Source organism: Lepisma saccharinum, chromosome 17, assembly GCF_977018435.1.
Source record: "Lepisma saccharinum chromosome 17, izLepSacc3.1, whole genome shotgun sequence".
Lineage (NCBI taxonomy): Eukaryota > Metazoa > Arthropoda > Insecta > Zygentoma > Lepismatidae > Lepisma > Lepisma saccharinum.
This window is the reverse complement of record NC_139245.1, coordinates 21,125,681-21,139,159: the sequence shown is the minus strand read 5'-3', so window position 1 is coordinate 21,139,159 and position 13,479 is coordinate 21,125,681. Positions and strand designations below refer to the sequence as shown.

At 35.5% G+C, this 13,479-nt stretch overlaps 1 protein-coding gene across 2 annotated transcripts in view; it reads right to left on the bottom strand.

Moving 5' to 3' along the window:
• Positions 1-2,883, bottom strand: part of LOC146001574 (uncharacterized) — a 40,705-nt gene extending 37,822 nt beyond the window's left edge. The window contains exon 1 of one of the 2 annotated variants that reach the window (XM_083139062.1): positions 2,567-2,883. The gene's annotated coding sequence lies outside the window, so the exon portion shown is untranslated. The remainder of the gene's footprint in view (positions 1-2,566) is intronic. The other variant, XM_083139063.1, reaches the window with a different exon arrangement.
• Between the last annotated feature and the right edge of the window lie 10,596 nt (positions 2,884-13,479).

Genomic DNA, 13,479 nt, shown 5'->3' with positions numbered 1-13,479 from the left:
TTGGTGATTTAATACGTCCATTATATAACGGATTCTTTTTGTTTAAAAATTACTAACCATTGTTATAACTGTATCTTTAGTCAAAATTAAAATAAATGTCTGATGAAAGGAGCGTGTGTTCTCCTGAAACGTCACAAAGAAAAACTGTTTTCTTATGCTTGTAATAACCATAAACTACAAGAAAATAATAGGAATATATAGTATGTGGTACAGTTTATTAAACAAAAATATGTACATATTACATACGCATTTTGCATGAACAATACACACAGTACACAAAATTAACGTTTAAAAAAATCCTTTATTTTGGTCTGTCTAAGCAAGCCTACACGCTTACGAGCAGCTAAGTCACGTACTTTTTTCATTACAGATATCTGAAAGTGAGCGAGTACACAGTTCGGTTAAGCGGTCGTTCGGTTGACCGACGTTCGGATAATCGACGCTCTACTGTATTATAAAAATAGGCTACAGCCATTTCTTGCCAATAATGTGTGAATTATCACAGTAAACATACTACTGAAATATAAAAGAGCATAAGTTCTCTAATAAGAACATTGTATGATTATGACATCAACATTTACAAAATGTATCAATTTTAATAGTGAATCCCATTTATAAATAATTTTGTTATAATTTGATGGAAACAATGAATACTAATGTACACTAATGCCCATTTCTGGGTTGCAACGACCTCAGCAAAACACAACAAGGTCCATGACTATGCAGGTAATATTTGGGTACCGTCAAACCACCGTACCCTGCGATAAGGTGATGATTTTTGTGTTATTTATGAAGATTATTTTCTATACAAACAATTTGTGTTGTTTTTAGCTTTAGGACATGTATTATAGTGGAGTAATATGAGAGTTTTTTGATGGGACTATTCATGACTTCATTTTCATTGTTGCCATCTGCATGTGATATGAAGGAACATGTTGTTACGTTGTTTGTGTTTTGTAACTTGGAACCGTGTTGGAAATATCAGAGATTGAAGGTTGGCAATCCTGGTTTTAAGTCAGGGAGCGAGAGATTTACTGCAGACGATGATTCGGTAGACGAGGAATGCCTACGAGGTTAGGTTAGGCCTGTTAGGTTGGGTACCATTAGCATAAATACAATGACAAATTATTATTTAGGCTAAGAGAACTAAATCTAGCTAGCCTAACAATGTAGGCATTTAGCCTAAAATTAAAAAGCTATCTCCTGTGACGTCAGAACACAAGGTTGCTAAAGTGTTGTGCAATAAGTGAGATCATCATGTGACATGGTACTGTCCCGGATTTTCTTTGGAAGGGGGCATGTGTTTTTAGTGTGGTAAGTGTGTGATTCGTCTGCCAATTGACACATTTCACCCCTGCAACCACGTAGCAGAAAGTGCATTGTTTTAAGGTTAGTACTTTTTAAAATTATATATTTTTGTTTGCATTGGAAATAGTTGGTAGGTTAGGAGGGGCAGGTTTGGTCACAATAGTGATTTTACGTTGTTTTCTTAGTACTTTCAAAAATTATGTATTCTCGATCTTATTGGAAATGGTTGTTAGGTTAGGAGGGCCATATTTGCTACTAATAGTGATTTCACATTTTTGTTACACCAGGAGTGTTAGTTTTGCTGCTGTTTGGGTATTTTTTACGGGAAAAAAGAGTGATAGTAGTCCGTAAATAGGAGTTTCTTGTGGTTACGCAGGTCATACTTTGCGATCAAATATCTCAGTTATTTGTGGTTTCCTAACGCTGGAATCACTTTTATATTATGTAAAACGTTGAAATGTGTCGATTAAAAAAAATCGACGTAATTCTCGAGGGGGTACAATGGGTCGATGGCCCAAACATTTGTATGTAAAATTATGACTTCCATCACACACTATTATTTTTGAAAATACAATCAGTTTGTTTCTCTTACCTAATTACAGCAGTTTATTATTTTCAGAGTAAAAGTATTATTTTACCGTTTTATCTGTAATATTAAAATTCTTACTGTCCAAAAGAACATGCTGCAACATGAAACTAAAACACTGATTACATAGAGGTCGCCTAACGGTTTATACACGAGTTTATTCTTAAACAATGAAAAATTTTATCAGTACAAGTTATGTAACCTATATTTCAATGCATTACAGCAATGAGCAAACAGTGAATTGAGGAAGTCACTACATGTTGACACATATTTCTTAGATAATTATCCTAAATAAATACTACTGTGAACTACAATTGTAAAAAATGTATTATTTAATAATCGTGTATAACAGACTAACTCATTGCTCTCTCAAATATGATATGGGAGCGATTGCATATAATGAATATTGGGTCCTCCATAAAACCCAAAAAGTGACATTTCTGTAGCGAACATATTTGTGTTGAACTTTCTACTCTTTAAATGTTATTATATTGAGCGATAAACATGTATTTAGTACCTAAGTGGATATAATTCAGCCATAACCACCATCAATTTTGATTAACAGGAAAATGTAATACAAAAAATACTATTAACAACATAGGAATCTTGATATTGTTTTGCGACGCAAATATAAATTCCAGTTTATTTTTCATAAACGAAATTATCACTTACAGACTCATATCTTCAGCCCATGCCTGATCGTTTTAGAACCATTATTGCTTCTTTATTATCACTATAAATCACTGTTTTTCATTTTTTTTCTCCTTACGGTAGTTAATATCACTTCCTCAAAACATTACCTCCTCTAGAGTCGGCCATATTTGTTGCACTTTAATTCACGAAAGCAGTAGCGCCACTGGAAAATGTTGCGGTAAGTCGAAGAGACATAACATAAGTTTATTGAACGCGGAAATCCGCATGCAAGGTTTCAAGAGATTTTCAAGAAACATTTATGCGTCTGGAAAGATTTTGGCTTTGTAGTCCGAATATTAGTAGCTCACGAAATTATTATTCATTCAGAATTTGAACGGGAAGAAAATGCATACGATAAAAGGATATATTTTTCGAATCAGGTCACTGAACTACATATCCATTGCAATGTGTGCTTTCTTCATCCATCGAAGAACATCATGATAGTCATTATTGCCATTGCAACAAATATGTGATTTAGCCAGCATGCAAGTAATTTAGTCATCGTAACCAGGGTAGTATTCGAAGGGGAGTTCCCCAAGCTGGTTGATTATTTGTAGCACTCCGTGGCGTGTCAAAAGGTAGGTTGAAGGGAGTCAACCCCCTTTGACTAAGTATTTCTAAAAAAGAACGCCAAAGGCAGGAAAAGATTGCGAAATAGGGGATCATATGCACACTGCACGTAACACGATTTACTATAGGAATCATAGATAATAAACCTTCGTGCAAACAACTTAAATAAGTAGAAAGTTGTGTGAACTAAAGTGAAAATATATCTGAAGTATCTACTCTTTCCACTATGAAAAAGGGACAAATAAAAACAAAAGTTGTTTGATTAGATAATTTTATCTGTAGCAGTAACTAACTGCCCAGATATTTCACAATTCTGCAGGATGATGATCAGTGGCAGTGATAGGGATTCTGCCATGGCCATCTTTATCGTTCGGAATGAAGATGGCCATTGTTCTGCACACCAATTCAACCACACACCCTGAACTTATAGATATTTTTTTAACAAGGGCCTAATTTAAGGTCATTTTTGCACTAAATTTACTCTTACATCCCCAAACCCTACAGATGGAAAATTCTGCATAAGCCACTGGTCTGCAAACCCAACCTCAAATGGTTAGTTAGGGCATCTTGGTTGTAACCATTGGTAATTTTGTATATTTAAACCATATGGGTTTTTTAAATGAGTTGAGAAGTGACAGGTGCTTTCATGTAGTAAACAGCAAAGATTCAACATTAAGTACTCAAAAATCCCTGCATAACGGGAACAAAATTTAATATGAAATATAATTGACATGGTAAATGAACAAATGGATCATCATCAACTTGATGTCATCACCTGGGACAAAATCATGCAAGCAGATTCACATGTGTTAAGGAGCATTCTTACAGCGAGAAAATTTGAATTTAACCATTTTACACACTTTTCATTGTTTCTGTATTGCTTCAGAAAGGGTAAAAAGCATACCACAATAATCATATGCACAATGCTTACCTAGCATGTTTTCAATGCACGATCTGAACTGTTTGCCCGAAATATGGTGGGGAAAGTTGTTCCCTGAATATCATCAATTGCTCATTATTCAAGGAGTTCTTATTTGTCAGGTGACAACTTTTTTGGACCAACAAAAAAGTAAATATTCAGAAACTGTGCTGTTCAGTTTCATTGTCAAAAACACTTAGGCTATCTTAAGATTTCCACCTTACCTTTCTACAGTATTCAGCAATTTAAAATGGAACGATTTCTGATTTTTTCTGCATGTAAATAGTGTTATTCTGATTATTAAATTCTTTTTAGATATTTTGCATCCAAAACGTATATGTTTTCTGGAAACTACAGAGAAAAGTACTAAATTTCGATTTATAGAAGACCAAGACTAGTAGAGGAGAAGGCTGGGGCCATACCTAATCACGTGGTCCTTGACGTCAGGCGTGACGTCACGAGCGGACAGATCGCTCTAAGCTCCGGTTTCGCAGCCGAATCAAAGCAGTAATTATGAACAAAAAAGAGCCGGAATTATGCCCAGAAGCTAATTGGGAGTGAATACACAGACTTACTTAGGATCTGACCTAACGTATGTCCTTACAGTTGGATTACACAGCCATTTATGCACATATTTTTTCGGCAGTTTATATGTCGTCACATTCCTCTGTGAAACATTAGGTTTCATGTAAAATTGGGGTTAATACACCTAGTAATGCATTTTGTTAGGGCAGAGAGAAAAATATATGTTGAATGCGCAAAATAATTTAAATAAAGGCAGAAAGCCAAAATTATGGGTAAGTTGAATATGTAAAAGAAAACAACCTCATCTATTGCTCTCTTTTAGGAGTGAGAGAGGAGCTGTTTTCACTTAACTTCTTCAAATTTGGTAACTTTGCTTCGACTATTGATATTTATTTCTTCATTAATTTTCATCATTCAGATTACAGTTCTGAGTCTTATGAATCTTTGAACTACACAGGGGGGAATGTGAGTAAGTTCCGTGTGTATTATGTCACAAACACTTTAAACAACTTTTGACTGAACGAAAACTTGAGATATAGAACTGAAGAAAGTCGAGGCTCACTTTATATACGTATATATATAATCAGTGGGATGTCGAACAGGGGTGCCCACAGGCGGGTATGTGAAAGCTGGTTGAGTCCACTTAACTTTGGGGGGGGGGGGCGATTGTGATGAAAATTTGACTGAATAAATTATAGAACAATGGAGGACGGAAGTTGAACTACGTTGTCATTTAAGCATTACTCGTATATATATATATAGCAAGTTGTGTATTTCCAAGGGAATTATAATAGTTACTATGTATTATTAGTGTTGTTAACAAGACTAGACACGAGTAGAGATGGAAAACATAGGAATAGGACATAGGAATTTTGGTGGGGGACTGGATATTAAATTGGGAGGGGTATGCTTGCAGTTTTTATCTTACTATAGTCGTGAGAGCCTTTATTAAAAAATTACAATATTATTATTTTTTATTCTAATAATTGTAACCCAATTGAAGTGTATGGTAGCCTGATGTTGTGTAATGAGACTACTGGTATCGCAATCCACTAACAAGTCTCGTTGGATGCGGTGTGTTCAGTTATATATTGTCACCTGCTGTTTTTATTTTTTCATCGGCGATCACGACACGTCACAATACCTCACTGAAGGCATTGTGAACTGCAACACCTCACAACCCACCAGGGTGCGAAATCATTGAAAACTGGTGAGGGGGAGAAAGTTCTTAACCTACAACCCCCTCCCCACAAACATATGTGTGAATTATACGATGTACATATTTGTAATGTTATTAAAAGTAAATATATTTAGACCTAAAAGGGATGAGGAGACAGGTGAGTGGAGAAGGTTACATAATTTAGAACTACATAATTTGTATTCATGTCCAGATATTATTAGAATAATTAAATCAAGAAGACTTAGGTGGGCAGGCCATGTGGCACGAATGGGAGAGGAAAGAGGAGTTTACAGGATTCTTATTGGGAAACCTGATGGTAAGAGACCTGTACGAAGGCCAAGACGAAGATGGAGGGACAACGTTGAGATGGACCTAAGGGAAATCGGTAGGGATGGAAAAGAGTATATAGAACTTGCTCAAGATAGGGAAAGATGGAAGGCCTGTGTTGCTGCAGCCATGAACCTTCGGATTTAAGAAGGCTAGGGAGTTAGTTAGTTTAGTTATTAAAAGTAAAAATAAATTACTCAATTAAAATAATTATTTTGATTATTAATTAGAAATTAATTTGTTACTTTCATACATATCAGATAGTGTAAAGCAGCTAAATAATTCCATTACTAACCGGTTAAAGATGTTAATAAATTATGACAGTTGAAGTGCTTTTGTGTAAGTTTTTGTTTAGTTTGTGCACTATGTTAATATAAATCAATTAGATTTCATAGTTATTGTTTTGCATTCTTGTTTTACTTTAATTGTGCATATTGATGTAGATTTGTTAATGATCTCTTGAGACAGAAAGCATTCAACACTCACAACCACACTAATTTGTGTGTGTTTTCGATATTATTCTTAGTAAAGTATATTTGAAATTAAAAGTAATTTCTTATCTTTTTATTGTTATAACAAAAACTCTTTACCCCGGGAAATTTTTGGTAGGGGGATTTTTGAGGCCAAGATTGTTGGTGGGGGGGAAATCCCCCTCGTCCCCTCCAGGATTTCGCACTTTGCACCCTGAACCCAACAATCCAGAAATACAAGAAAAAAAGGAGCGAAAAGAACAAAACGGATCAGCCTTTCCACGTTTCTTTCCGTATGGGGTAAAGACTCAGCTGGGTTTTGTCCGCCCATGACGTCACACCCGCGGCAGTCGCAAAAAGAGGCGTGTCTGACCCCAGCCTTTCCTTCTAGTAGTCTTGATACAAGACTCGTTATTCAGTTTTGCAAAGGGGCCCTGACTGCCATCCGTTAGGATTACCACCAACCCTTAATACAACTGGCCAATTTACCATTGGTATAATAACAGAATACCGGGAGTATCTCAGATTGCTTTCAAATTTGGTACACTCGCTAATTTTGACACGAATCTGCAGTTAAAAACTGGCGGTCACGTCTAGAAAATGCGAAATACCGTGCATACATTACCGGTTTTACCGCTATGATTGTCGATACTAATGGTCGCCATGTTTGATGATGTGAACAAGTTAAGTTTGCTATCCGTTCCATGGAGCGTTGCTTTACGTGACAATATGGTGTATTCAGTAAATATCGAAAACATACTTGCCGCACGAACCATTCACGTAAGGTTAGGTTAGGTTAGGCAAGCATAGTTAAAATTCAGGGTATTCATAAACATAGTTTTGAACCCTAATCATTGCAAAAAAATGTTTCCTTCATAAATCACCGGTGTCTACTTTGTTCAAGGACCCCCTTATTTCTACTTATTTCGCATTTTCTAGACGTGACTGCCAATTTTTAACTGCAGATTCATGATTTAGGATGCCAAAATTAGTGAGTATGCCGAAATTTGATAGCAATCGGAGATACTCCCGGTATTCTGTAATTGCTCCTAATTTTCCTCACAAGCATTAATTTAAAATAATAAAAGTGCACGTGTTGATCCGTTTATTATAAGTCTTGCTATTATTATTTCAGGAAAGTAATACTTTTAGAAAAGTTCTTTTTAACCTATAAAAACAATTCTGTATATGTTTACAATCAAATAAACTCCTTCAAGAAATGACGATAAGTTGCTTATGCTCATGTAAATCCTATCCCCATCCAATATAAAATTACAAACAAAGGTAAAGTGTTCCCCTGTGCTTAGCACCACGCCATGAAGGCATATAGGGGGTGTGGGGGTAACGCCCCACACTTTCTTGATCCGGTCGTGAGTGTTGGTGATGTGATCAGCATCACGCCCCTGACCACCTTTACCCCCCAGGGTTTCCCCCAGGTACCCATGTTATTCGACGCTGGGTGGGCGCCGGGGCCGCTTCCATCGTTAGAAAAGTTCCCGGATTTGAACCGGCCGGGGATCAAACCCGGGACATTACAAACAATGTGAGCAAAATGAATGAGCTACAGTGAAATCCTGATTTTCGTATGTTCCCAGATTTTACATTTTCCCACACTATATATTCAATCTTGTTGGTCCCACCATAGCAAAATGTTCAGAATTTTTTGGGGGGGACGAAGCTGCAGGAAAATGTAAAATCGAGGTTCCACTGTACTTACCTTTTAATTAATTATTGATCTTCAAAAGTTGGTTCAGTATGGTGACTCAAATGACAAGCATAGAAATTCAGTTTTTTTTGTATGAAAACCCTTCAAAAATAATATTTATGGACTACCAGAAAGAAACAAAAAAAAACATCAAAAGTCTTACCAGTCAAATTGCCCACTAATTTTAATCATTCTTTTCTTGCATCGTACGTGTTTTTGAGAAATGAGATTTTATTGATGTGGTTGTCTGTTGCTTCATGGTGTTTTATTTCTTGAACCTCAATTGCGTAGAACAAAGTGAATGAACATGGTGATGGACAATTTACCTGATAATATTTGTGCATCCTGCTCTACATTCACTGCCTGTTTAACACATTTGTAGTTGGTAGTAGCAACATTCACTAGTGATGTTTATAGAATAAAGAATACTCTGAACCCCGTTGAACTGACAACAGCAAACAAGCAATTTGCTTCTTACCTGCAGAAAGTGATGCCATTTTATAAACTGATATGATCCTAAAAAAATATTATAGGATTGTCATATTGAAAGTAATGCCTTTATTCTCTATCCACCGCATGAATGAAATTAACGTAAACAAAACCATGCGACTTCCTTTCCTGTCTGTTAGTTCCAGTGTTATTTTCCCCATGCATATAGTATATTGATTGTAGCTGTACAGCTCAGCCTGGACCCATAACCAAGGTTACGCTTCAAGTTTTTGTGTGCAATGACACGCTAGCGGTCAAGTGAATGTATCATTTGAATGTGAATCCACTTGAAGGACACAATGACAGTGTTGCAATATGCAATATTAAACACCGGAACAAGAACAATCTCTAGGTAAGAATGTTTACCAGAGGTGGTAGCAATTAGCACCATCAAACGGTTGGAGGGGACCTTGAAGTTACAAAGCCATAGACCACGGTTCAAGAAACTCGTCGAGTGATTTCAAACTTCATCAGATTACATTGTGTGTTATATAGTAACATATTGAACCAGAAAGAAAATTTATTAAAGGAGAAAGCATCATACATCAGGAAATATGCATTTGTGTGTTCAGTTTCTGACATTTTTCCTATCTGCATATTGCAACACTATCGTATAGATTTTCAATTCGTTTCAATAAATTCACCTCGGGTTTCATCATGAGGTAAACCAGCTATTGCTTAGGGCTAAGAATTTGTTTAGGGATGTGACAAAACAAGCCAAAGTGGAATGTTGGAATCATTAGAATTTTGATATTTAAGGCGAGGAGGGACAATTTCCCCTAGGTCTTTCTCGCTGGGGCAGCTGCTGATCACTGTTGCCAACTTCGCTCTTTTGGAGCCAGATCTGGCTCTTTCGTGCACTCGTTTCACTGTGAACTGTGGCACCCGCCCTCTGCCCCACTATGATGCCACTACTGGCTCCGGCCCATAAATACCAACTTTTGCCATGAGTGTACATTTTGCACATGACGTGATATTCGTATAGCTATAGGCTGCGTCACCCACCTCTTCTTTCCTCCCCATGTATTTTTATATATAGCGCTGTGGCTAAGATGAAGATGACAATTTTGTTATCCGGGAACCCTTTATTTTCGATTTTATATTAACATCATTGGATTATTGAGATGGGTGATGCCGCCAAATCTAGGCGTGAAAACTAAGAATAAAGTGCCATCACTTTAAAGCTAACGGTAATAGCAGCACCCCCACCCCTCTGACAACTAAAATTACCCTAGTAGGCACTTTATGCAGCCTTCGTTAATCTAGCTCCTTGAAAGTCCTCTTTACCTATATTAATGGTGAAATTTAGCTCTATTATGCACATCAGGTTTGGCAACACTGCCAGGATGGCCGTAGGAGGCAAGGAGAAATGCACTAGGCTTATGGGACCATTATTTTATTCGTTCTCTCGGGAATATCAAACATCCGATGACGTAGAAAAGTACATGGACGGAAAAAGTACACGTAGAACTATGTCATAGCAGTAGGAAAAGTCGATACTCCCATTTGATGAGCCGTAACTTGAAGTTGAAGTTGATGTCCCATAAGGAATACATGGGATTCGGTAAATACTAATTCATCATATTTTTCAAAAATCGTATAAGACTTAATAATCAACTTAGGAAACCGCTTCCACTTGCCACATGGGGAGAAATTCATACTCTTCATTTCTGCCGGAGATCTTTTTAGTAGCATTGCTCATTCCGACGATATTGGAATAAATGCATGCCTGGTGCGTAATTGTCCCTCTTCGCCTTAAACATTCATATTCTGTTTCAAAATTCTGATCACAGAAAATATATGTATATATTCTTGGCAAGTTTAATGTTGTAGGGTAAAGAAAAACCTAACACATGTGATTTTCAAAGATCTGTTTTCTTGTCATTTCAAATCTCATAACTATTTTTTTTTTTACTCATGAAAACTTTTACTATCCCAGCATAATATATCTACAACACTTAAAGTACACAAACACCATTTTTACTTTTAACACTGAAAATAGCATTTCATTTGTGTGAAATAACCATGTATATCAGAATCAGTTCAAAAAATTATCAGTGAGTACACCAGAATCAGCAAATTTTGTGCTTCTCCACATCATTAATTTTGATTTTATACTAATTGATCAAGAAAAAATGTAATTGCTGACATTACCAGGGTTTATTTTAAATTCACTCTACGTTCAGATATAATAATTCGCAATGGGCTTACCATTTTCGAATGGAATATAAACCACAATATGCTCCCACTGGCAAACCAAACCATCTTCATGACAAGATGACAGCCTTTGCCACTGTGCTATCAGGGGTAATTTACAAATCTGTCGTTATTCCAGTAACGTATTTTGAAAATTTTACCTGGTTTACTGCAACAATTCTTATTTATTGTATATATTTATTATACAGGGTTATTCATAAGTCCGTGAAACATTTTAAACAGTTATAACAATGAAACTATGCAACAGATTGTTAGAACTGTAACTTCAATAGAGAAACAATGTAAGTTTTTACACCATGTTCTACTGCTAGAAGGTCATAGTAGCAATATGTCGTTCAGTAAACGGGAGCAGGCATACTGTGTTCTTGACTTTGCAAGAAGTTCGAACCCCGATTTAACCCTTTATGACTTTTTTTTTGTGAGGGTTTGTGAAGGATATTGTTGTGTGTTCCCACTGCCCACAAATATCCAGGATCTCAGGGAGAAAATCACAGATTCTCTTATCAACAATGATATGCTAACTGGTGTCTGGAATGAGATGGATTATCGCATAGACATTTGCCTCATCACTAAAGGTGGACACAGAGCATTTGTGATTTTTGTGAAAATGGATACAAAACTTGGAATATTATGAATATAAAACGTTTGTTTTTTGTTCAGGAGTTTGGAGGTTTACCGGCAGTATACCAGTTAACATGGGAGAATACACCACTGAGTTATTCCTAGAGGCACATATTTTTGGTAAATAAAAAAGCAAAAGCAAAATTTCGGTACAAAAACAAAGTCGTTTTTTTGGGTTCAAAAGCAGTAAATAAAATAAAATTTCAGTGTTATAGCTGTGAATAATCACATCAAAAGTGCTATATAAAATTACATTTTGGTTTTAAAATTGTGAATATAATCCTAAATTTGATTTAAAAACTGTACTTATTACACAAAATAAACTTATCCCTTCTAATAGCACATTTATGTAGTTACCAGAGTATTAAGTTTATTCCTGTGTAAAGGGGTCCATATTTACTTCTCACATATTTACAGCAGAATTAATCAATTTTCCGCAAATTGCATAACTCACAGGATACTTCAGAAAGTGTTGCGTCGGTATATAAATGGTAAATTTCATGTTTAAGAGGCTATTTCACATTTTGCTGTTCATTTCGCATTATTTCGTGACAAAACAGGGTAGACAAATGCCCCTCAGACCTTTCAGAAACATGAAAAATGAACATTGCAGCATGTTATTTCATATTTTGTGTTTTCGTCAAAAACGAAATTTGCATGCCTCTAGTTATTCCTTCTCTTTCCATTTGCTTTCTCCTCATATACTTTCAGTAACTTTACATTATGTGTAACTGAGTGAAGAAACAGTTTCAACTCCACTAAAAGGAAAATCTTGGTTCTTGTTGCTTAAAAACAATAATAAATCATATTTGACAACTTAGGGTTAGCTGACACCATCAGTTTTTCTTCCTCCAGTTATCCAGGGGATTCATATTATATGTAGTTGCTCAAATCATGTTGCTGAAAGTAAATGTTTACTAAAAACACACTACTTATTACAAAATGACAGGGTTTATTCAGTTAAATATATGTTTTAGACAAAAGTTAAATTATATATTTAGGTTTTCCACAATACTAACTGCTGAAATGAAAAACAGCTAGCAAAATAAATACAACCAAGAGAAAAATGGCACACAAAACAAAAAACGGAGTTCACCGAATGATAAACATTGGATCATGAATTTCATTCTTCGTAGATTGTTCTACAACCACAGGTACAGCAGAAATGACATTAATAAAAATAATGTACTTCTCACAAGATAAAATTGATTTTTCAGTTTTGACAGTATACTTAATTATCTGATTTTGTTTATTTTATAATGCTCTTCTAAATCTTCATCTTGTGATGATGAAAATTAACAAAATAGTTGAATGAACAAATAATTGATATGGTTTACATTTTAATTCAGAACCTTGAGATTCAACTTACTGAACAGATACTTGATTTTCCATGGAAAATAACTTGTGTATAGTGTGTCAAAATATGAAGAAACATTTTAAACAATTTCACTGAAGTTTGGAAGTCAAATATAAGTGGTACTCTATTATATTATAATAGTGCAATTAAAAATTACGTGAAATAAAAATAATCTTTTAATAATGGTAACAATATTAGCATTAACATATATAGTACTTTGCCATTACATGTTGCAATGGTATATGAGGTTTGTCTGGAAAATATCCGAACATCAGATGTTGCATGTCATTAATATGGCAACATGTTAAGTAATGTAGCGAAAACTGCAGTGTGATAATTTTTTTTTTTCATACAGCATCCGTCTATTTCTGTTGTAGTTGGTCAATGATTTCAAAGTGCAAAGAATTTTGTGTAAAGTTTTGTCTCACACAAATTGGGGTGACATTTCAATTTTTACAAACAGCATTTGGGAATGAGGCCTCAGGCCAGACTCAAACATACACGAGTGGTGT